This window comes from Lepidochelys kempii, chromosome 2 (assembly GCF_965140285.1).
Source record: "Lepidochelys kempii isolate rLepKem1 chromosome 2, rLepKem1.hap1, whole genome shotgun sequence".
In the NCBI taxonomy this organism is placed as follows: domain Eukaryota; kingdom Metazoa; phylum Chordata; order Testudines; family Cheloniidae; genus Lepidochelys; species Lepidochelys kempii.
The window spans coordinates 103705074-103731948 of record NC_136381.1 but is presented as its reverse complement, the minus strand read 5'-3'; positions in this window follow the sequence as shown (position 1 = coordinate 103731948).

The following is a 26875-nucleotide window of genomic DNA, read 5'->3' as shown; positions in this document are numbered from 1 at the left end:
CCCAACAAATGTCTATTTTATAACAGAGAAAAACTAGTTGGAAAAAAAATAGTAAGGGAGAGAGAAAACAATTTTTGCTACCCCACTCTCCTACTCACTGTCCATTTCTCTCTCTCTCTCTCTCTCTCTCCTGTTGTATCTTTTTTTTTAATAAGCTCAGTTCTTTGGAGTAGGGACCGTCTTTGATGTGAAGTGCCTGGAACAACAAATCTCAGGCCCTCTTGAGGCCTCTAGGCACTGCTTGTAATATACATAATAAATAATATTTCCCTTCATGAATGGCTGTGAAGTAGTTTGAGATCCTTGCATGCTATTTAAGTTAATAGGCTTCTGCCTTAATTATTAGGCTTCTGCACCCTTGTTTTAAGCATGAAGAACTAGCCTTATTTAGAGTAACTAAAATTGTCAAGCTTTGCTAATATTACCATTTTGTGCTTGTGTGGTCATGTTCAAGGGTAAATGTACGGTATTTATATTGTGTGTGGGAGGGGTAACTGGGTGGAATATAACTTATCCCAGCTCCTTTATGAACTTATTTTGGTAAAGTATATCATATCCTGATACAGAAAGTTGCTCATTAACCAGACTTGTGACTACAAGGTACTTTAATTGCTTTTATTAGGCTTTCTTTATAGCCAGAGGCCTTTTCTTTGTATTAATAAACATTACATTAATTTTCCATTGTTCCTGGCCTAAACATACCATGGGTCAAGCTAGAGTTTCATTGATCCCACTGGAAAACAAGACCAAACAAAAATGCCACGTCTCATCGGGAAGTGACGACAGCAGCTGGAGTTTTGCTTCCAAACTTCTATGTTTAACTTGACTTGTGAAGCTGTTTTCCTGTGTGAACCCATAGGCGTGATGCTTGTGCGAATGACTGAGGACAAACATCTTGCAGTTTTACTGACTATCAATGCATCATTCTTTGACAGACTATTAACAATCTGTTGACCTACGTAAAAATTGGAGTTTCAGGGAAAAAGAAAGCATCCCATGTCTGCTTATCGATAAAATGCTCACGCTGCATAGATACATGAGTATATTGGATTGAGCTGCTCGTGGTTAACACATTCAAGAGCCAACTTATTGTCAATATCTGACCCAAAACCAATGATTCATGTTCCAAAGAAAATGCTGCTTTTATATTTTTCCACCAGCCCAGTCTCCCACCACAGACCCGAGTTATTCCCCCAACTACTGCTCTACATCTGGGTGACATGAGAGATAATTGCAGGACGCTTACAGTCCTGATAAACTATGGTTTCCCCTGCTCTGCAGTCCTTTGAAGTTTCAGACAGTTTCATGATAATTGATAATCTAATCTCTTCCCAGCCTGTGTTTGGAGGGTTGTTTTTTTAAAGGCTGCTCTGAAACAGCAAGAAGGGGAAATATTACAGCATAAGTATTGATTGCTGCATGCAGAGGTCACTGTGTGGGGATTACACTTTTATCACAAGGTTCTTGTGAAAGGTGAAGTGTTGGCAAGATCCTAATAATAACTACAGAGTGCTTGTTAAATATGGGTAGGAGGGGTGGGGGGGAAAGGAAAACAATTTTTTATTCTTAGTACCTCAAGGGTATACATGGCAATTACTATTGTGGAGGCAATAAAGAAGTTGTTAATTACAGTTTTTATACCCGTGCAGCCCAAAGTAGGAACGAAAGGACTAAAGGTTACAAAGTGGTCCTGAAGAAAAGAAAGAAAGAAAGAAAGAAAGAAAGAAAGAAAGAAAGAAAGAAAAATTTTTTTGTGTGTGTGTCTGGTGGTGTTTTTTCTCTGTAGTGGAACAAGATACTGCAGTACAGGCGGTTTTGGCCTGATGAATGAAAACATGTATGAAATCTTGCTTAGAGAAATTAAACAGATCCACAGCCTATCATTTGCCTTATGTTCTGTAAGGAGTCACCATATTTTGGTTTTAATTAAAATTATCATCTGACAGCCTCTAGACTCACTATTACTGTCCTCTGGGACAAAGTTGTTGCATTATGACATCATATGAGATTTATTTTGTAATGTTGCCACAGTGTGGTGTGTGTCAGCCCTAAATATGTTTTGGAATTGTTTTAATGTCCTATATGCTATACAATGGTCTTGCCAAAAGCATGGACTTTCCCTTGAAATACAGCCATGGTGATGACCCTACCAAATGTGCCTTGCAAGCAAGGTGTACAAGGATAATCAAACACAATTATATATATAAATATATATACACACACACACACACACACTATTTTATATATATAATTTAGCAGAGGTAATTTGTTTGAAAATACCCCTTTGTTGGAAAGGGCCAGAAGTTCTTTCCTTGGTGATAAGTGATATTCACAAGACTTTATAGCACTGTCCAATGTATTAACTAAGGGGCATATAATTGTCTGTCACCTGACAAGGAGAAATACACACACACACACAAAAACCCCTCACACATACTTAATGAGCGCATAATTAAAGTCTTTTGAAATGATGCTGATTAAAACTCAACAGACCCATACAACTATGAGTTTAATTCAACTGTCTCGTAAAACACCTTCAGGATTGAGTCTTTAAAAAGGCAGTAGAAGGAATATACACACCAGTTTCTCACTACCAACATTTAGAAACACTGGGCTAAATACTCAGATGTGTCAGATTAGAATTTAGTGCAGCTGGTGAGGGGGAGGTAACGACCCTAATACACCTTTCCTCCCCCGCCTTTTCTATCCTGAGTGGGAGCCAGTGCAAATTAGAGCACCCTAAAGACCGCTCTAACTTGCGCCAGATTATAATGCCATTACTCTGGGAAGGCTTGCCAGATTGCAATGAATTCTGACCCCAGCCTTTCCCATCCCAGCAAGATCTCTACACTTGGGAGTTGAGCCAGAAGGGGCTAGCATAGAACTGGCTACACTGGCTTTATATCAGCTGAGGATTCCCCTTCACTAAATCTTTTACTGTCCATTGGGGATTTAGGCTATTATTTTCAGTATGGATGTTTACAAAATGTGATGTACCCTTTTTCTTTATGTTTATTTGCAAAAGTCGCATGCATCATCTCAAATCTAAGGCCAGATCTATACTTAAAATTTTGCTGGTGTAGTAATATCAGCTATCATAATATCAGCATGATTTTAATGACATTTTTACAACACCCTACAATAGATGCATTTTTACCAACATAAAAGTGCTTTTGGTGATCTAGAGAATTTGTTTGTGGAACTAGTATAAACTGCATCAATAGGGGGCGTTTGCTAGTATAAGCTGGTTTGTCTCTAGGAGGGCTTGGCACTATACCTAGATGAGGCCACAGTTTAATGGAGATTGGTACCCCTGGGGAAGCCATCCCTGTAAATTTTCTTGGAAAGCAGATACAATTGGGAACTACTTCCCTTTAGTTCCTCTTTCTGTGTTCTCTTCTTCCTCTCCTCTTCAACATCCATCAGTTTGCCCTGCTACAGGAGATCAGTTGATTTGAGCCTTTCATGCCCACTGTTTTTGCACCTCAAAATGAGCTTTTCTGAAAACAGCACTTCCAGCCTGTAATTGGGGAGAGGTGCTGATTTTGATAGAGTAAAGAACATTTATAATTCTTATCTATTGCAGGCTCATCCCAATGGTTTCTAATCACCTCACCATGGTATTCCTCCCCTCCGCTTTCAGTTTTGACATCATCTTGATTTCCCTTGCTGCTTCTTCCCACTGATTCCACCTTTGTTTTGTTCTCTGGTTTTCTTTCACTTTCTCATCCCTGTTATTCTTCTGCTGGCTGCACCCTCTTAGGATTGTCAGCCATCCCAAATGACATGGCAGCTCTGATTTTAGTGGGCTGCTGATATGTTATATTATGCAAGGGCAGGTGGAAGAATGCAACAAATTCTTAAAATAGATGAGTGAAGAAATTTCTGCCTGTTGATGCAATATCATGGTAAACCACGAGGTCACTTTTTTTGTAACACAGGATAATTTTCTCCTCTGCTGCACTGAACTCTCTCACTCGTCCTTCCTCTTGCTCACCTCTTTTCCCTCTGTGTAGTCTTCTACTGTCCCACCACACTTTTTCTTCTCTTCTTCCTCCCTCATCCCAGATCTAAAACATAGCTTTCGTGCAAGGATAAACATAATGACAAAGTGGGCTTGCTGATTGACCCCTATTAGCCACTAAAAACACATCACTGCAGTGCCTCCTGCTGCAGAGATAGGTGTTACCATGGAAGTTGGAGACACTTCTGTGGCCAAGGTCAATGATGGGTCAGGAAGCATGTTCAAGCTTTATATAGATATTATATAGATTAAAACCTTAAGCACTTCTACATGTAAGAGATTGTTTTCCCAAGGCAAGTTGGTAGGAGAAGGATTCCCTATGCCAGAGACTGAAGATGTTGCAGGTCTTCCTGGGATTATCTGATTTTTCATATTTTGCCTTATGGGGGAGAAATCAATAACATTTGAATTGGAAATCCCATACACTAGTAATATTAGCACACAGTTTTCCCCATCAAAATGAGTTTTTGTTCTTACAGTTTTTCTGCTTGTCTGTGCTCAGTTGTGGCCTTTGACTATACCCGGGTGGGTGAAGAGGTACACTGCATTCAGTTATTTATTTGGCATATGAAATCCAGGCAAGCCAAGCCACATTGTTCTTATCAATGCTGTTCAAGGCACTGTATTCAGTAAGGCACACATAATAGGAGTCTCTATAAGATAAGAGGCAGAGGGAATTGTTTTTTTCCCACCCCCTCCCACCTCTTTCAAGATGAACCTATGGATGCTTTTATTGCTGGGAGGGACTTCTTAATTTATTGTGCAGTTGATTCCTGATTTTTCAGCACAGTTCTGCTTTTGCGTTCTGTGTTTCCCATAATTATTGCCTTCTTCACTGGCTTGTTTATTTTTCTCAGTTGCGGTTCTGTGTCCGCCCATAAGCAAAAGAGTTCCTTCTGATGGGCTCTGGTTCTTTTGTGACATCTGCATATATGTGTGACAGTGCCTTTTATTTTATCATTTTTGCAGGCAAATAAGGTAATGTTATTTACCAGGACAGGAGGATTCTTTTGAATTTCCTCTGCTTTTCTGAAGAAGTTTGATGCCACTTCCCCCACTATGTAATCCGTTAACATTTTCTGTAGATTTCCTTTAGTCTCAGACAGATGTACAAGGTTACAGTTTCACCTGGGCTGAGACCTGGACTTACTTTTGGAGGGTACAAATTGCAACCACATTTTAAATCTGCATTTTGGTGTCTGTAAAATGAATTACACGCAGAAATCTGAGAAGAGTTACCTACTAACTAACCTGAGTTGTGGATGTTAATCACATAAGGGTGTAACCAGTGTCAGATTTGTACTCACAACTGAACTTTGGGTTCAAAAGCATAGTGAGTGAATGTTTTGCTGGCACAAAATAATGCCACCCTTTTGAAAATTTGACCCATAATGTGGCTGGAATATGTCTAATTATAGGTCCATAAAATGCATGTTAGATATTTGTAGGTCAATCTATTTTAAAACAGCTGTGTTAAAGTAATATTAAAGATCTGGTATGAACTGACAAAGGAAAAAGAATTCACAGTCCAAGCTAACATTCTGTACTTAACTAATCCTTTTGTGTCTAGGTATTACAGCTCATATGGTATGGAAGATCTGAGACCCCAGCAACAGTTAGGGCATAACAGGATGAGCTGTCTCAGTAATGCTGCTGATTCAATACTGCTGATTTCTTCTCTTTTGGTTTAAATCAAATCCTTATCACCAAATGACATCCCTACCTACCTACTTGTAACACCCGTGGGCTTCAATGGGAATTGCGTGCATATAAAGGCAGAACTTTATTTTAAACAGAGTTTAAAGTACCGAATAGTTACATAACCCCCTATATTTTTAAATTAAAAGTACTCACTTAAAAATTATTCCATTGGGATCACTGGCTGAGGTCACGGAGTGCAAATGATAGAGGCACTTCAAGCTCCCTTCACATCATTTTTGCACTCTACCAGAGCAGCTTTCTCATATCCGGGCTGTAGCTCATTCAAGTGTAAAAAGAGGCTGCTTGCTGATGAGGTTGGAGTATATTTCCAGATACTGTAGTTTAAATGAACGATTATGCACCCAATTTGCCCGGACAATTACTGCTTATGCAGGCACATGCAGCAAATTAGCTATTTTCCCAAGCAATTGCCTACTTTGTATGGAGGAACATGCAAATGGATTATGCATTTTGCAATGCACATGCATGCTTAAATTGACTGAATTGGGTACTTTTGTACATGCCAGAAAAATAGGCACGGTTTTGTAGGCAAGGAAGTGTGGACTCCTAGTCAGACAACTTTCTGCTCATATTCCCACATCAGTCATCATGGCTGTCCTGTACATTCTTTTCGTGTAGCTGCTCTGCTGGCAAAGCTGTTGTGGAAAACTTTCTATGGTCTTAGATGAAGTTTGATGTTACTATGGGGTTTTCTGTGTGTTTTTTGTTTGTTTGTTTGTTGAGTATGCACATTCACATTCATGCTCAGAGGCTATTGTGATAACAGGCACCTTAGAAATATCAAAGAGAGAGAGAGAAGAGAGAGAGAGAGAGAGAGAATTTGGCTCATTCTCTAATTCTATAGATGAATTCATCTGGGTCAAAACCAATTTGCTAACTCACATCACTCCTAAATCAGGGCTTCTCAAACTTAAAAATATATTAAAAGATTGATAATGTTGTAGATTACCCAAACTCCTATTCTTGATCACACAGCCTTCTCCCGAGCCCATCACAACATACCTGTGGCAGCAATTGCTGTTGTTAACACAGAAGAGTATTGCCAGGAACAGATTTGTATTTAACTGCCTAACAACACAAGTGTTCTGTCCTTTTTGAATGTGTTGATCACAGTGATTGTCTTAATTCTTCATGACATTTTCCCCATCCCATCTATTCCAATCTTTTCTCTTACCCTTCTCCCTTGCCCATGTTTCTGCTCCTTCTCCCATGCATGCCTATATTGAAGGCAGATAGGCTGGCATCCCAGGGATCCAGACTCTTCTTTGTAATGAAAGTCTGGATGTTTGCAGAAAGTGGAGGAAGAGGAGCCAGCCCCTGTAGGAACAGTTCTCTGCAGCAAGTGCACTGTGGCCAATAGCTTGAGAATGAGTGTCCTAAACTGTTACTCGTATACCAAATTATTTTTAGATTATATCTTGTCTCTTAAATAAATAGTTAAGACTTGATGCCATTTAAAAGGCAGATTATTAGTTAAGAATGATCTACTTATAGACACATTCTTTAAACAAAATTGTATTTTGTTCATTAGGTACAGTACAAATCAATTTGGGGGAACACGGACCTCCTGGTTTTTTCGCTCTCTGTCACCAAGGCGAATCTTAAGAGAGGTGTGTAATATATACATATATCAATCAATTTGTAACCATGCTAGATTGAAAGCAACATAGGCTGCAGTCTTCTGCCTCTCTACCGAACACATATAGCTTGGGCAACAGTAATGCAGGGCCACAATCCTGACCTGGACATTAGTGAGGAGTGGTTCATTCTTTAGAGCCCTTCAGTCCTAAGCATCTTTGCTGCCCCTTCTGCCCACAAGTGGGTGCCAAATGTGACTGTGGCTTTTGTGTTGTGGACACTTGTCTCCGAGGAACTGGGCCAAATCCACCAGTTAGTTTCAAACAGAAAACAAAGCTTGATCAGCATTAAACCAGATATATTTTTATTAGGCAGGCACTGACAATGTTTTTTGGGGTGCACATGATTCAAAATAAGCCCTGGTGCTTGAGGAGTTCACAATCTGAAAGGCAGACATGGATCAGCTAACGATGCACTGGATGCCCAGAGGATAGCAACTTAGAAACTTTTAGGTATATCAGGGAGAGTATTTTGTATTGATGGGGGTTAGAGTTTTAAGGACTAATGTGAGAAGAGTGTTTTCAAGCAGAATTTGAATGAAGAGAGGATGGGAATCTGCTATTCTGAGATAGAGGGAGCATGAAGAAAAGAATGGGAGAAGGAAATAAAAGAAGTGATGGTACTGGTCTGTACTTGGCAAAGCAAAGGGGATGAAATAGGACATGAGAGGTAGGCCAATGTGGCATTTTGCAGGCTCTACAAGATGGGGACAAGAATCTTAAGCTTGATTCCATACATCGGGGCCAGGGCAGAGGTTAAAACACAATATTGTGGTTTGAATGGCAGATGAGATAGCTTTTGAACCAGTCACACAGAAGTGGAAAACTTTGTATCATATTACAAATTGAATGTCCTGAGACACTGCCGGGTACTACGGTTGACATGTTTCTGGCTACCAAAAGTATGGATATTTTAATATTAATCAATTTTTTTACTAGAAATGTATATTCAAAAGTGCAAACATCCTAGAATACAGAGATGACGGATGGCTCAGGGGACTGGTGATGTAATACACAGTTTTTCACTTCCAGGTCACCAGTGTGAATCCAGTCCAGGTCAGTAGTGACCAAAAGTTTTTACCATCTGATCGTTTTTGTGTGGCTTTCATGAAATGAGTTTGGTGGGCTCAGTCCAGTTCTTAGTAGATGCAGATAGCCACATCACTAAAACTCCCAATCCCACAGTTAGCACTCAGTGCATCTCTGTGAACAATCTCAGCACAGGGGCCTGACCCTCTCTATGAGCATGGAGTCCAAACTCTTCTCTCACTACTGATACACTCTGTCTTCTGCACTTTTGGTTGGATAGTGTATGGAAGTCTGAAAAACTGCTGACTGTACTGTGCCTCTGTGGATAAACAGAAGACTTTAGAGCCATCAATCCAGCAATTCACCAGCATTGTTTTAAATAAGAAGCAGAATATAAGAATTCTGACACCTACTATAGGCATTGGAGTCACAAGCAAATACTTGTGATCACAGTTGAGAGAGATACTGCTGGTCACTATACAGGATGATGAACTAAACTGATATACTGAGCAGTATCAAATATCCCAAAAAAGGAAGCATTGATTATGGGGCATCAGCTCATCTTTATCTTATCTGTCAGTAGTGAAACACAAAAGGCTTGCCCTTTTGTAATGTGAACAGAAAAGTATGCCTCCAATACAAACCCGAGCCATTAAAAAAAGCAGCTTTTATTCTTTCTCATAATGTTCCACAACATAAGGCAGTAGCACTGATGTGACTTCACAGCTGTTGCCAGGGGAAAGTAGGAATGTTGCCTGCCACATCTGGGGTGACATCTTTGAACAGGCTCTTAATCTGCAGTGCTGAGGTATGCTAAGCCTCTTTGCTTTTCTTTCCCAGTTCTCAAGTTAATGCTACTCCTGGAGAGCAATGCTGATTTCAAGTCAATGGGTAAGATGAAAGAACAATTAAGGACAGTGATACTCAGATGCATTGTGGAAAATATAAAGGCAGGACAATAGCCTAATTCCTTGATCAGTCCAGCAGAAGATTTGCTTTGCTACACTTTAAAGTTGTAGGATCCCTGTTTCTAAAAACAAAAACAGGATTTTTTAATCAGTGTGTATATGTGTGTGTGTGTGCATGTGCGTACATTTGTGAACTGAAGGACGTCTTAAAATAGTGGAAAATAAAAGGTATCCGTCTGCTATTGAATCAGTGTGTTTCTATTGGATCAAAGCCATTTTTTCTCTGTAGCTCTTCAGAAACAATTTGCAACTGTTGTTAGTCAGACATTACACAGAGAGATATCAGATAAAGAAATCAAAAACATTTAGAAAGTGAGAATGCCTTTTATGCAAATACCTGATTTCCAAGAATTGAAAGTCTTAGAAGCCAGAACTTCTTGGATATACTGCTAGAAGATTTTAAGGGGCAGATTCCAACCTCAGATGTGTATGCACAATTTCCCACTGATTTTGCAGTGTAGAGGTAGAATTTGGCCTTTTGAAAGCACAAGACAAGGCTAAGTTTTCAAATATGGGTACCTACGTAGGACTCCCAAACATTTGGATGCTCCAAGTAACATGGTGGTAGATAAAATGAGCATTTAGGTGGTTATTTTGAGCTAAATGCTCTAGTGTAGGACTAGGAGGTCGTATTAAGGTGCTAATGACTGAAAACTGGGGTATGTATTTCTAAAACAAATACTTTTTATATTGAGAAGAATATTTTCTAGTTCACTTTGAATGGGAGAGTCATCTTTAGCATTCAGTTATGAATTGTTGCAAGTTAAATCTGCAATAATAATTCACTCTGAGCTGAAATATACTGTAAGTAAGGCCCAACAGATATAGGAATTTTAGAAAAGGAAAAGTAACACACACACACACACATTTTTCAAAAGCTTTCCCATTTTTTACCCTTAGTATGTATGTGTGACACTAATATTAAATGGGAGCCACTCGATGTACAAGTATTATTGAGAGAAATGATTGGTGAGAATTGTTTAAAAGAGTAGAGATAAATAGGATCTAACACCCTAGACCTGAACACCTCTTAACTTTGAGGAAGTGCAGATCTGGATGCTTAATTTGTTGTGTCTTAAAAAGATGTTCTAAAAAAAAATCTTTCCTGCTCATTTAACTCAAAAAAGTCATTCTTCTTAAGGCAGAAATTCTTAAGGCATTAATCCTTAATGTAGTCTAGTCATTGTGCCTGTTTTGGGGGCGGCGGGTGTGAGGAAGGGGAAAGGACATGGAGACAGACAAAGAGATTGGAAATTGAAAACAAGTCACTGAAAGTGTGTGATAAATCTTGGATTGTCAACAGGGGTCAAAAGATGTTTTAATGCACATGGACACATCCATGTATTTCATGAGCACTGTTCTAACCTGGTTATTTGGAGAGGAAACATAGTGCCGTGAATGGAAGAAGTTTGGGGTTCTTTTCCCACTCTACTTCTGACTAGTTGTGTGACTTCGAGCAAGACTCCCATTGACTTCAGTGGCCTTTGGATAGGGTCTTTAGGTCTTGAGTGTAAGAAATGTTTCCACTGCCTTCAGTGATCTCCCAGCACATTTGAAAGCCAAGCTCTTAATCTCTCTGTGTCTCAGTGTCCCCATCTATAAAAGCACTGGGATCTATGGAGAAAAATGTGAAACATAATATTAATTTTAACCAGAGAATGAAAAATGTAGCTACCAAAATCACTGAATATTATTTTTGGTCCCTCAAGTGGAAATTCCAGTAGGTTCCATTAGACACCTTTAACTAGTCTCTATTGGGTTCTGCGGGCTTGAATTGGAAGACCAAAACAACGGTGGGAACCAGCAGAACATTAGATGTATTTGTTCTGTTCAAAAATCTAGCTGGCAACTGGAAGACATAGAAACCAACTGACATTTTTCAGGTGGATTTTCCACTAAAATTGAACGATGTTTAATTGTCATGCCAAACAATCAATACATAACATTTTTATGTGTATGGGATGGGAGAACTGCAGAGCAGGGGTTGGGAAAGGCTGCCCCAAAGACACAAATGGCTTTTGTTGGCTATGTACCAGGCCAAATCCTAGCTCCAGTCCCAGTCTGTTTGTGATAGTTAACTGTGCATGTGGTACACTGCCACTTTAAAAATCGGTGTACAGGTGCTGGTTTTGTAGGGACAAATTCTTTTCAATAATTACCCATATTCTTTTAAAGAAAAGATTCCCAGGAGTCCCTCAGATGATAACAGAGTAGAATGAATCACACAACAACAGCATTCCCCTCCCCACAAGCAGCCATTGAGGTGAGGTGAGTGAAAGCTGGCCTAGCCACAGGTAGCATGGAGCATTCTCTTGCCTGAAGTGTAGATGTCAGAATGAATATCTGTTTTTTCCCCCGCCCCTTTTTCAAACCATCATGCAATCCCGATGCTCTGTGCATGCTGGTTTGTCCAGCTATACCCTTTTATGCCTCTGATAATCGAAAATACAAAAGCTCTGTGCGCATTAGTTCTGCCTCCAAATTGTGCACATTCCCATTTAAAAAAAAAATAGATTCACAAATATCCTGACTGACAACAAACAAGCTGTTGAGCTACAAGCAAACGCAGGGAATTACACAGGCAAAAAAGAGACTAATGTCCTAAAAAGATGTGGGGGTTTGAGTTTCAGAACATTGGTACCGCTATTACTAACACAGCCAATATAATTCCATCAGCTTCAGTGGTGTTACTCTCGATTTACACTGGTATAAAGGAGATTATAAATGAGATCAGAATCTGGCCCTTTGCTTTACACTTCCTCATCCAAATGTCTGTAGACATACTGTACACACACACACACACACACACACACACTCCTTTGATGCTCAAGGTTTCAACTTTATTAGTTCTGTGTAACAGCCATGGCCAGTAAAGCAATAAATAGCAATGTTAAATATGAGCAAACTAAAGCTAACACAACATTTTATGCCTTCCCAGAAAGACAAACAAGCCTGGAAATGTTTCTGAAAGTGCAAGTGTAAACATGACTTCGACTCCGAATAGTCACAGCATTTGCAAATGGGTCCTTAGTGACCTTTCTCACTCCAGCATGAGATTAACCACATGAGCTAAATGGCACTAAATGTAGGGTGTTCTGAAACAGATATTAAGGTAATTTCCAGCATGTTGATTCTTTTCCAGTTGTCTAATTCTTCTTCTTTTCCTTCTCAGACAAAGAGGTGTAGGACAGAGGGACAGATTACATGCTTCTCAGACATACTTTATTGGGTGGGGATGGGGGGTGAGGGAGGGAATCGTTAAAGCTTTTTTTTTTTATTTACACAAAGATTCTTATTTTCGCCTGGTCAAAATCTCAAATCTCCCAATAGCTGAAGCCGGTGCTCCTGAGGATAATTGCCTAAGAACTGGTAAGATCTCAGTAATGCAAGAAAATAAAAACTAAATAAATTAAATAATTTGGCAATGAATTTCCAAATTATGGAGTCAAATTTTGTGGTGGGTAGGTGAACCAGTATTTTTGAAATGTCATCTTTGCACTCCAACCTCTGAACAATCATTAAAAGAAACAGGGCCTTTAGCCCTTATAGTTGTAAAAATAACTTCCAAATTATGAACTGATGCCTGCCAGAGTGTGCAGACAGCCTGAAATAATAATGCTGAAATAATGACTATTCACCTCAATGTGCTGTTAACCCTGAAGCTTAATAATGACCATTTACATGTAAACTAGTTCACTACTGATCCAAGTATAATGCATGATTATTCATCATGGCTCTCTGTCTCCATCTAATGGCTGGATCACGGAGAGGTTTATGGGTCTGTATAGTCTTTGAGGGAACAAGCCTTTTAATTCAGGCAGTTGAGGCTTGCTCTTTTAGATCCAGGGTCCAATCTGCGCTGCTGCTGAACAATCCAGGACATTGTGATACATAAACATGCAAGAAATGAAAAATAATCAGCTGATGTCACTGCATACTGAACATAAAAGAACATAGAGGAACCACTAGACTGTATGATCCAATATCTCATTTTAACATCTCAAGTAGGTGGGTCTTGGCTTGTGGGCAGAAACACTCCCTCTTTTTCTCCAGTTCAACCCCTGCCTATGTGCACATGCATGTGAGAAAGCGGAAGAGAGATGTAGCCTTTTGCTACAATTAAAGGTATCCACATGGGCTAGCAGCAGTGGATTCTTGCCCCCAATCAAGAACTGCTCATTGGACCCATCACCCTCATCTCTCAGTCCATGGATTCCATGAAGTCCTCACTTCTGGACCTCTCTTTAATTCCCCTACCCTCACCAGGTACTAAAGGCTGCTGTGATTTCTGAGGCAGGCACCAGAGTTGGAAGTTGTAGAACTGCAAAGAGTATGTGTTACTACCAGAGCCTTAAAACCTTTGACAAGTTGTCAATGTAACCCCTGGTATTATTCCCAAGGCCTACAAGGGAACATATATTTATCAAATAAAGATTGTGATCCTCCAGTGACAAGGCTTAAAAAACCCCAGTCTGTTTACAAATGTTCACAGCAAGGCCATTAACTGTTAGCGAGCAGAACAGAAGGCTGCCGTCTTACCTAAATCCCGGCTCAAATTTCAGTTAGCAATAAATAAGGCATTGTGAGTTATTTGCTTTTAACAATAAAGTAAATGTTACATTGTAGACTACCAAACCCTGAAGTGGGATGAGGGCTTGAAACAGCTATAATTCAGGAAGTGGGAGTTATCCAATGAAATAAAAACTAAAAAGATACTTTATCATGCATTTGTACTTAGAAACTGGTGCAACCAGTTGGAGAAAGTTCAGATAGCCACTTATATTGTTTGCATTTATCTGGGTATGTTTGTGCTATTTGTGCATCATTTACCAGATGCTGTCAGGTCAGGTAGGTGAACTCCCTTCAGAACCTAAGGCAACATCCTTGTAAGGGAGTAATGCTGATTCTGATAAAGGGACCAATGTTCATCTGAAGATGCCTTTTGCTCATCACTTGTCCTTATGGTGCCTGCTTTTTGCCACCATTGTCATGTCACCTTGCAGCCATTTGTGAACCATCTCGTGATTACAGTCCATTGAGTATAGATGCTCACCAGAATAAATACAATGGGATAGCATAGAAGGACAGAATTTGGCCCCATATCTTTAATACTGCTAATTAAAAAAAGAAAAATTAGATGCACAGGTGACTTGTGGGATGAATGCACTAAAGACTCTTGTGCAACATTACAAACATTACATTTCCACCAGGCCATGTGGTGTCCACTAGTGTTTTTTTGGTAATATGCTAAATCCAGTGCAGAAACAAAAAACATGTCCATGGACAAGGAATGAAACAGGTGCATCTTGCAAGTGACACACATTAGTTCTTTGACAGTAAAATGTTTGGAACTGTGTTCTTTATGTCATGCTTTGTACTCTAGCAAGACCAACACACCGCAGACAAGGAATGATCAGCTTTTAGGACTTTTATATGCTCTCTGCATATTGTCTGCCAAGGATAAAAGAAAGTTAAGGAATCAGAGAAGTTAGTGATGGAAGAGAGCTATTAGGACTTCTGATCTTTTTCTTCTCTTTCCGTTGCAGGATGGTTCCCTACAGTATATTCTTGAAGACTTTGGACAATCTAGTTTTGGCTTCAGCCACTTGTCTTGGAGACTATTCCACAGTGAAATAAACTATCAGAAAATTTTCCAATATTACACAGCCTATAATATTTCCCCTTTTTGAAATTCATCCCATTATACCTAGTAAGTTGAATCATCCTAAATAATACCTCTCAGTTGCTGTGTCTCCCACTCTCTCATCTGAACAAAATAAAACTCTTCCTTTTCCTTCCCTCAGCCTTCTACCTCATGAAGTATTGGAATACAGGAATTGCATTACTGGATCAGACCAGAGGGCCATCTAGTCCACTATGCCATCTCTGATAGTGGCCAACACTGGAAGGAAGGTATAAGAACACAGAGGGTTTTTGGCTGCTGCAGTAGGCAAATGTGGAACAATGTGCCCTCTACAATAGGTCTCATCCTAGTTTGTAATAGTTAAAGATTGGCTTAAACTCTCAAGCACAAGGTTTCACATTCCTTCTAGAATTTTTGTTAACAACAATTATAACTGTGGATGTTCCTGTTATCCATATAAATGTTCATTCCCTTTGGAACTTACTAAATTCTTCGACTCAATGACTTCCTATGGCAATGAGTTCCACAGTCTGATTATACATTGTTTGAAAAAAAGGTATTTCCTTTAATTAGTTTGAAATTTGCCACCTTTCAATTTCATTGAATGTCCTGTTGTTCTTGTGTTATGAGACAGGGAGAACAGAAGCTCCTGATGGGGAGAAATATGAGCTCTTCCCTCTTGGAATGGGGCCAAGAGTCTCATGCTGCCTTCCCAGCTCCTCTCAGCCATCAGCCTTCATCCTGGCTCTCATCTATTGTCTTATCCATTTCTTACTTACCTCTGGTCTAAAATCCTCACTGTTTTACCTTCCTTCTTCTGGTTCCTGCCCTGAAAAAGAGGTTGGGAACCAGAAGAGGAGTAGAATCATTGGACTGGAAGGGAAGTCTGCTAAGTCCAGTCCCTTGCACTCAAGGCAGGACGAAGTATTATCTAGACTATACCTGAGAGGTGTTTGTCTAGCCTGCTCTTAAAAATCTCTAATGCCAGAGATTCCACAGCCTCCCTAAGCAATTTATTCCAGTGCCTAACTACCCTGACAGGAAGTTTTTCCTAATGTCTAAACTAAATCACCCTTGCTGCAGTTGAAGCCCATTGCTTCTTGTCCCGTCCTCAGAGGTTAAGAAAAACAAGTTTTCTCCCTCCTCCTTGTAACAAGCTTATGGTCATATCAGAATGCCAAAGGACAGTTGTTCCTGGCAAGAGGAGATGGGTCAGATCAGAAATGGCTCCAGCAGCCAAAAACCCTCTATCATACAGCACTCATTCGTGGCTCCCTAGTTCAGAACTGCCAATACGATGACAAGGGTCTCACCCCAAATTGATTCTCTTTAGGCTGTGACAAACCCCATGTGTTCCGGCAAAAAGTAAGGGATTTGGGCATGTATTTATTCTCCATGATCTCTCTCACTCCCAAAATCTTTTTGCTATATGCTATAAACAGAGATGGAGGCAGCACAACAAAGCAAACAAACATCTATTAAGGTGCATTTTATTGAAAATATTTATACTTTTCCCCAGTAAAAATATATTTAGTATATAACTGCATAACAGTGTGCACCTTCTATTGTTTGAAGAGGAAACTAGGGTCCAAGGATAAAGACCTTTTAGGGTGCCGGAGGTTGTTCTTGTCAAAGAAGTTTTTTTAAATAGCCACCTTTTGGTCCATACCAATGGTGATAAAATTGGCCTTTGAAAGTATTTTATGAGTCCCAGGGAAATCATCTTTGGCAGTGATGACACTGTCCAGAATGGGGGTGCATTCCATAAAAAGCAGTGAAAACATTCCAACCTCCCTTCAGTTTGGTGGCTGCATTTTAACAAAAGGCTCCTTGGAACCCCAAAAAACCTTCTGTAGCACATCAGTGGGCTCTCCACTAAATCCTGGAAACTAGCCAGTCTCCAGGTGACAAGTACTGGGTAATAATAAGTTTCTTAATGATTAAAAACTCTAATACTTCCTGCAAATACTTGACAGCGAAACCTGAAGGTAGTAGGGCAGGATTGTGCCATCCTGTCATAATTTTCTTTGCAAACTGGACAGGAATAGCTTACACAAGAACTGGCTTCTCTGTAGAAGACAATCTTTCAATTGAAAGTATATTTTGTGAGAAGTAAAGAAAAGTAGGGTATGTGTGAACAAACTGCTGTGGCAACAAAACACAACCACACAGCTCACGACAGTTTTCTCACACAAGTCTTCTTGTTGGCTTCTGACACAACATTGCAAATATGTACCAGACACCCTCTAATAAAGCCCTTCCTTTTAGGAAGCAACTCAAGTACGTGGACTGCTCTTCCTCAAAAATAAAGCTAGTTCCCCTCTCTGTCCCCTAATTTGACTCAGTCACTGGATATCTTGCTTCAAATTATCTTTTGGTAGCTGGGTAACTTCCATACTTTGGAGAGAAGAAATTGCAAAAAAAAAAAAGGATTAAATACTATATCCATCAATAATCTATAGTAGACTATACAAGATTATATTGGGTTTGAGGAAATGCCTTTTGAAACACTGACAAATTTAAGGCCTTAGTAAAAATTAAATCCTAGCATTGTTGCTGTTTCAGTTTGTGTGAGAACTTCCTGTTTCGTTTTGGCTGGTATGAGAGTGAGGGTGAACTGTTGATAACATGATATGTTTAAAAATAAGCTTGCCTCCTTTGTGTATGAGCAAGCCTTGGTGAACAATGTCTTGTAATGCAGCTATGTTTGTATTAGGCACAAAAAACAACCTGTTAAGGAGGTAGTGTGAAAAGAAAAGTGATTTTCATAAGCTTATTTCAAAACAGTATCCAGAAAGGATGTGGGAATCGATACAACATTGGTATCTGGTAAATAAAGTATCCTTTTAAAAATGGTATGATTGAGACTTTTCATAGTAGCTTTAAGAATAAGTGCTTCTAAGCTCATTTCAAACTGTATACCACTGTCAGGACTTTCAGCTGTGGCTCTAACACACACCATGCTGTTGTGCTACCCTTGGTTAAGCGAGACTTTGTCTTGAGTGCGCAATACTTGGAAACGGTGCCCTATATCTAATTTGTGTGACTACTGTAACCTCATACTCTATGTCCTCACTTATATACCTATTGATCCCCTCCAGCCTTTTATTTAGATTGATAGATTTTTAAGGCCAGAAGGGACCATTATGATCCTTTTTGATGACCCCCTGCATTTCACCCAGTAATTCCTGCATCAAACCCATAATTTCTCACTGAGTCAGAGTGTTTCTTTTAGAACGGTACCCACACCTGATTTAAAAACTCCAAGTGATGGAAAATCCACCATGTCCCTAGGTAAATTGTTCCACTGTTAAAAATTTGCACATTATTTCTCGTCTGATTTTTTTTAGCTTCCATCTGTTAGATATTGTGATGCCTTTGTCTGTTAGATTAAGGAACCCTCTCTATCAGAAATCTTCCTGGCTGTGCAAATGACAGCTGCTAAAATGCTCTTCCTTGACGATTAATCAGACCACATCACTCTCCCTGCCTACCTTAGCAAACTGAAACCTCCCTTACCTTCATGGCATTTACAGCTTGGATCTCATTTCTTATGTCCCATCCCCATCCCTTCTACCAAATACACCATTCTCAGCATATCCTCTTGTGTGATCTCCTCCCACTCCTGGCTTGATGTCTTTTTCACGCTGCTGCTATGCATGGAACATACTCCCAATCTCAGTGTGGCAAGTCTTTATTCTCTCCTCACTATACTCTTTCCCTATAGTGTCACTTCTTCTGCAAGACCCACGAACGCTAATCCAATCAGCCTACTCCCCATTCTACCACAAAGAAACTTCTTGAACTAACTCCCAGCCCTCAGTTTCTGAGAGCATCATCTCTCTTTTTTTTAAGACTAAGTTTCATGACACAGCAGCTGTCTCTGTGTGTGCCTTGTACAGCACTGAGTGTAACATTGTAGCTGAACAAATAATAAATAAGAGTGTTTATGTCTGTACAGTGTGTGTATGAACTGTACAGCCTATGTGTACATACCAGACAGTGTGTTGAAATAGTAGGTCAGATTCTGGCCCCTGCTTTGGCCACACAAAGCAACGAGAAAACTTTCAGGCTGCTTTAGCTCAGACCAGGGACTAGACTTGTCCCTTGTCAGCCCCAGGACCCAGAGATCACAAAGGTGGCATATAACCTCATGCCTCACAGCCCCGGTGCTGCCCACAACTCAGATGGAGCAGAAAATCTGGTCCAGTATTTGTGGGTAAAATTTTAGCTGCTGATCACTCAGAACACAAATGACAGAAAAGCTGAATCCAGTCAGACCTGGGAGGAACTAAAATTTGACTAAGCCAAAAAGCAAATGGAACATGTGACTTTCTCTCTCCTCATCACACAAATTGCCTCCTTAAGCACTTTCATACTGAGGGTTTTTTATATTTCTCTCTGTATACACTGAGGAAAAAAGTACATAGCCATTTTTACGAGAATGTTGACTGAGGGTGGTCACCATCTGTGCAAGCTGCCTGAAATTGTGACTTCCTCTTTGCCTTCTGCTCAGCCAAAGAGGAAACCTCACTTTACAGATAATCCAAGGAATATCAATCTCTTCCACCACCCTCCCCCAACCTCAAACGATTGGCATTTTCCAGTCAAAACAAGTTTATACCTTGCCTGACAGGGCTTCTTTAATGAAATAGATAGATATCCTGTTTAATGTTTGAGGAGGTGACAAGTTAGCACCAGCAGCTCTGGCGTGCTTGTTTGGGTTATTGGAACAGAGAGGTCTGAAAGCTGTTGTTCTTTCAGAACAGAAAAGAATTGACCTCCAAACTTTTATCCACAGAATAAAGAATCTGCAACAAAATTTAGTCCTTTCCTGTCGAATCCCAGAGAAGGAATTTAGGCCTTGACTATACAAGAAATCTTGCACTGGTTTAACTAAATATAATTTAATCAATCTAATTAAACCAGTGCAAACCTCTAATGTAAACATACTTAAATTGGTTTAGCCTTTAAATCAGTTTAGTTTATGTTGTTAAAATACTGAATTAAGCTAAACCAATTTAAGCAAAGGTTAAACTGGTTTAGGTGTGTAAATTAGAGGTCTGCAGCAATTTAACTAGATCCATTTATAGTTTTCTAACACAGACAAGGCCCTGTTATATCCTGCAGATCTCTCTATTACAGTGTGTTGTCTCTGCAAGGATGTTGCAGGTTTTTGTAAGGAAGGACTTGAATTTATTTTCACCTTTTTTTTGTTCTGCTAACTTCATGATGTCTTACACAGCTTTGAAAATAATGCCATCATCACTTCAGACTTTTGTGGTATCTTACATACACCCAAAAGTGCTTTACAACCATTGAACCTCACAATACCCCTAGAATGTAGGTAAGTGTGGTTATGCCCATTTTAAAGATGGATAAAATGAGGGTAAGCAACTTTCCCGACTTCACACAGCAAGTCAATGGCAGAACAGGGAAAAGGTCCACTAGAATAAACTGCCTCCCAAGAAATTTTCACCAAGATTTCATTGAAGTTTGGGCCTTGAAAAGACGAATATAACAAGACAACATATGCAAATGACATTACATGAGAGCTGCTCAAAATGGGGAATTTTCGGGGAGGGGGGGAGTAGAATGTTTTGAATTTTTTTTGGTAGAAAATAGTTCTGTCAAAATTTTGAAAATTCAAGGAATTTTGATCAACTCTAATGCACAAAGTTTTTGGGGATAGCCTCCATTAAAACAAAACAAACAGAAATATATTGTATTAAGGATTCCAAATGCTGCCATGAAATTATTGCAAGCTATTGTGTTTTAGGGCAAGGAGGCATTGCTATAAAATATTGTAATGTGTATGTACAGATACGCACACACACTTTGGAAGGCAAAGCCACAACATCTCACAGCTTAAAATCTTTGAGTCATGCCCTGCATCCCAGTGAAGTCAATGGAACAAAGATTTAATTTTTAAAGACCAAACAATGGCCTAGATTCATCCCTGTACTAGCCCCAGAACAGGACTGAGAGGAGATGATTTATGCATCTCCTGTTCTGGGGCTTTGGGGGCTGGTCTGGAGCATTGTGGAAGTTAGCATAGGCCTGGAACTGCTCTAATTTGTATTCCCCATTGTTATAGTCCCCATGGAGTTCATGGCAGAGAGATACAGGTCTGTCCCAGCAGTGCTTCCTCCCACCCCTGATGCACTGCCTGTCTCCTGTGACCTGTTTTCCTGCAGTCTCTGCTCTGTGTCTCGGGCTGCTGGGAACTGGCTCTGTGATGGAAGGGGTGTCTGGCCAGGGTGATTTCTTTGGGGGGAGGAGAGGAAGTGTGTGGCCTTTGTGGTGTGACTATGCTTGCACAAAGTGTCTGCAACACAGTTTTGAATTCACAAGCTTGGGCATCTGCGATAAGGCCATTGTCATCCCTTGTGGTAGGAATAGCAGATTACTGATGTGTCAGCTCTTGAATTTTCTTTAAACTTTCTTATGTGCCATTAAGAAGGAGATGGGTTCTCCGCTGAGACAAGTAATTCTCTTTTTTTATTTTCAATTTTTTTCTTCTAATCTTTGCTTAGCAGTTACCAACATAGGAAGCAGTATGATCTAGTGAACAGAGCACTGGACTGGGATGCTGGAGACCTGAGTTTTAGTCCTTGCTGTGCCGGTGGCTTGCTTGGTGACCTTGAGCAAGTCACTTCGCCCCTCTGTAGCCCATTTTCTCCATCTGTAAAATGGTACTTAGCTCCTTTGTAAAGCACTTTGAGACCTAAGGATGAAGAACACTAGATAAGAGCTAGGTGTTGTTATGTTTTCAGTATTTAAAAAAATTTAGGTTTAAGATGCACAGGCTTAAACTATACAATAAGGTATTTGGAACAGGTGGGTGATACAGCATCTGTTGTCATCCTTATGTTCTCAACAGGTGTGAACATTTATGAAGAACTAGAAAACAAATGTGTGCACTGTAATTGCTCTCTTTCCAAGCCACCATAAGGTTTCCCTCAGTCATCTTGCTCGTGGTAAACTACAACTCGAGCACTACTGTAATAATTCCTGTCACCCCTTTTGTGGAGCATGCATTTGTTTTGATTAGGGTTAATTAGAGGCTCTTCTCACCATAGGTAAGGCTTGTAGGGAGTGCCTGTACAAATGCTAGAAATCTAAATGCTAGGTAAACCATACAAATGCTAGAAATCTAAATGCTAGGTAAACCTGAGTGCTTGGAATTAAATGAGGATATTGATAAAATAGGCATCACAGAAACTTGGTGGAACAATGATAATCAATAGGACACAGTAATAGCAGGGTACAAAATATATAGGAATCACAGAGTATGTCTTGCTTGTAGGGAAGTAGCACTATATGTGATAGAGGCAGAGTCAAATATAGTAAAAATCTTAAATGAATCAAACTATCAATCAAAATAGATACTCCATGCTTAAATAATAATAGTATGGCAGTAGGAATATGCTACCAACTGCTTTACCAGGGTGTTGACAGTTATTGTGAAATGCTCAGGAAGATTAGAGAGGCTACTAACCAGAAAACCCATTAAAATGGGGGATTTCAGCTCAGGACAAGATGCAGAGATAAAATATGTCGACACTATTAATGATTGCTTCTTGGAGCAGCTAGTTCTGGAACCCACAAATGGAGAGGCAATTCTTGATTTAGTCCTAAGCAGAACACAGGATCTGGTCCAAAAGAGGAACCACTCAGTAACAGCAACCGTAATGTAATTACATTTAACATGCTTCTAGAGGGGAAAACACCAAAGAAACTAACCATTAACTTCAAAAGAAGAAACTACATAAAAATGAGGAACCTAGTTAAACAGAAATTAAAAGGAACAGTCACAAGAGTGAAATGCCTGCAACCTGCATGGAAACTATTTTAAAACACCGTAATGGAGGCTCAAACTAAAAGTATACCCCAAATGAAAAAAAAAATCAATAAGAGGACCAAAAAAGTGCCACCATGGCTAACCTACAGAGTAAAAAGAGATGGTTAGAGGCAAAAAGGCATCCTTTAAAAACTGGAAGTCAAATCCTACTGAGGAAAATAGAAAGGAGCATAAACTCTTGTAAGTGAAGTGTAAAAGTATAGTAAGACAGGCCAAAAAAGAATTTGAAGAGCAACTAGCAAAAGACACAAAAACTAAAAGCAATCTTTTTAAGTACTTCAGAAGCAGGAAGCTTGCCAAATAATCAGTGGGGCCCCTGGACAATCATAGAATATCAGGTTGGAAGGGACCTCAGGAGGTCATCTAGGCCAACCCCCTGCTCAAAGCAGGACCAATCCCCAATTTTTGCCCCAGATCCCTAAACGGCCCCCTTAAGGATTGAACTCACAACCCTGGGTTTAGCAGGCCAATGCTCAAATCACTGAGCTATCGAGGTGTAAAAGGACTACTCACGTAAGACAAAGACACTGCAGAGAAATTAAATGAATTAAATGAATTAAGTGAGATAACACAACTTTTGTAATAGGAAATCTTGCCTCACCAATCTATTAAAGTTCCTTGAGGGGGTCAACAAGCACATGGACAAGTGTGATTCAGTTGATATAGCATACTTGGACTTTCAGAAAGCCTTTGACAAGGTCTCGCACCAAAGGCTCTTAAGCTAACTAAGCAGTCATATGTTAAGAGTGAAGGTTCTCTTATGGATTAGTAACTGGTTAAAAGATATGAAACAAAGGGTAGGAATAAATGATCAGTTTTCACAATAGAAACTGGTAAATAGTGGTGTCCCCCAAGGATCTGTGCTGCCACGTGAGCTGTTCAACATATTCATAAGTGGTCTGGACAAAGGGGTAAGCAGTGAGGTGGCTAGTTTGCAGACAATACAAAATTACTCAAAGTAGGTAAGTCCCAAGCTGACAACAAAGAATTACAAAGGGATCTCACAGAACCTGGGGACTGGGAAGCAAAATGGGAGATGAAAAGAAGTGGACAGACTGTTAGGAACCACTGGGAAAAGGATAGATAATAAGACAGAAAATATAATGCCACTATATAAATCCATGCTATCCCTACATCTCTAATATTGCATGCAGTTCTGATCGCCCCATCTCAAAAAAGATACGTCAGAACTGGAAAAGGTACAGTTTCTATTTTTAAGGTCAGGCTTGACAAAGCCCTGGCTGGGATGATTTAGTTGGGGATTGGTCCTGCTTTGAGGAGGGGGTTGGACTAGATGACCTCCTGAGGTCCCTTCCAATCCTAAGATTCTATGATTCTACAGAGAAAGACAGCAAAAATGATTAGGGGTATGGAACAGCTTCCATATAAGAAAAGATTAAAAAGACTGGGACTGTTCAGCTTGGAAAAAAGACATCGGGGGAGGGAGGATATTATAGAGGCCTGTAAAATTATGAATGGTATAGCAAAAGTGAATAGGGATGTGTTATCTACCCTTCCATATAACATAAGAACCAGGGGTCACCCAATGAAATTAATAGGCAGCAAAATTAAAACAAACAAAAGGAAGTACTTCATACAACACACAGTCAACCTGCAGAACTCATTGCATGGGGATGTTGTGAAGATGAAAACTATAACTGGATTCAAAAAATCATTGGATAAGTTCATGGAGGATAGGTCTATCAATGACTATTAGCCAAGATGGTCAGGAACACAACCCCATGCTCTGGGTGTCTATAAGCCTCTGATGCTGGGACTGGAAAATGGGAAGGATTACTTGATAATTTCCCTGTTCTGTTCATTCCCTTTGAAGCACCTGGCATTGACCACTGTCAGAAGATGGGATACTGGGCTAGATGCATCATTGGTCTGATCTGGTGTGCCCATTCTTCTTTTTTATGACACAGTGGGCTTGGTTACACTAATGTAAATCAGGATAAAATCAACAAAAGTAAATGGATTTCCACTGATGTAAAACTGGGGTAAGTGAGATCAGAATCAGGCTCAGTGAGTTAATTCATGTGCCTCTGAGAAGACTTCTGATAACAGGGAGCCATCTGGTTGTACATTTCATCAGAATTAATCTTTAACCACTTGCTTGCTACACAAACAGATTTAATACTGATTAGCCTATCATCTCTGCACATATGACACTGGCTTGAATCTTAACTGTATATTGTAACATTTTGTGAGTACAGTCATAGTTTCTAACACACCACTTAAACTAGTTAAACTGTTACTACACTATGTTATAAAAGTGACAAAGGGGAAAAAACAAAACAAAACATTTACCAAATGCATGCATGACATCGCATAGCTGGTGGGGTGGGATCTATTCAAAATTACAGGAGATGAACTTTTATTTTACAAGTCATGGTTCATAAAATAGATACAGTCCTTGTCACATGCACACTTGCCTGTTGAATTTCTCTCAGGACAGATGAGATTGGTATCTCTCAAAGTTCTCAGTTACATACCACCCTGAAACCATATTGTTATCTTCTGCAGAAACAAACAAACAATTTAGCCTGACCTACAGTTTATTGTGTAAAAAAAGAAAGAGAGAGATGGTCAATGGCCAGTGCCCCACTGTAGTAATAAAATGTCTAGACAGTAATTAACATCCATTTCCCCTAAGAATGCAACTGTGTCATCAGCAAATCTTTACTACTTTGCAAGGGACCAATCTAAATATGTTTAATCATTAATCAATTTACAAAATCTGAGCAGGATTTGATTTTCATGGGCTTTATCTTAAAAACTGCAGCCTCTTTATGAGAAAAAACAAACCTGGGGGAATTATTTTGGTCCCAATCCAGTGGGCAACTCTATTCAGAAGAGCACTGGTATGGCTTATTTGGGAACACTGCTCACCTTTGGCATGTATTAACACTTTCAATTACCTCGATTCCTTTACGTTTCTCTCCTTTTTTTTTTGTTTTGTTTTTGGTGTTCGTAGCAAACAGCAGAGACTGAGAGCATTCAGCAGGATTCAGAACAAATACTGTTCCTACAGTGGTTGGTTATTGTAGTGTCCTCTGACCTCACTTTAAGAAGTCCCCTTAACCCACTCTCCACTTCTCCAGCAGGACTCTTTCCCCCAGGAGTTATTCTCTCACCTTGTGGGTGGAGACTTTTTTACATCAGTGGTTACTGGAGATGCTTGAGATCACCCTACACTTGCTGTCAAGTTGAGTGAAAAAGGAATTACTCTTTAGCTTCCTTCAACAAATTCTAATAGAAAAAAACTCACCTGACTCCCACGGCTGATACAGCTACCCAAGAGGTTTTAAACAGAGGGGAGAGAATATTCTATGATGCACAAGGAAGGAGAGAACCAATAAGGCCTGATTCTGATCTAAGAACATAAGTATGGTCATACTGGGTCAGACCAATGATGCTGCTGGAGGAGGAGTGTGGGTTAAGGGTACTAAAACACCAATATCCTGTCTTCTGACAGTGGCTAATGCCAGATGCTTCAAAGGGAATGAACAGGACAGGGAAACCATCAAGTGACCTATCCCCTGTCATCCTGTACCAGCGTCTGGCAGTCAGGGGTTTAGAGATAGTCAGAGCATGGGGTTAACCATCTTGGCTCATAGCCATTTATGGACCTATCATCCATTAACTTATCTAATTTTTTTTCAAATCTAGTTATAGTTTTCTCCTTCACAATAAGCCCTCACAATGAATTCCACAGATTCACTGTGCATTATGTGAAGAAGTACTTCCTTTTGTTTGTTTTAAACCTGCTGCCTATTAATTTCATTGGGTACCCCCTGGTTCTTGTGTTATGTGAAGGGGTAAATAACACTTCCTTATCCACTTTCTCCACACCATTCATGATTTTATAGACCTCTATTATCCTCCCCCCCCACACCCAGTTATCTCTTTTCCAGGTGGAATAGACCCACTCTTTTAAATCTCTCCTCATATGGAAGCTGTTCCATACCTCTAATAATTTTT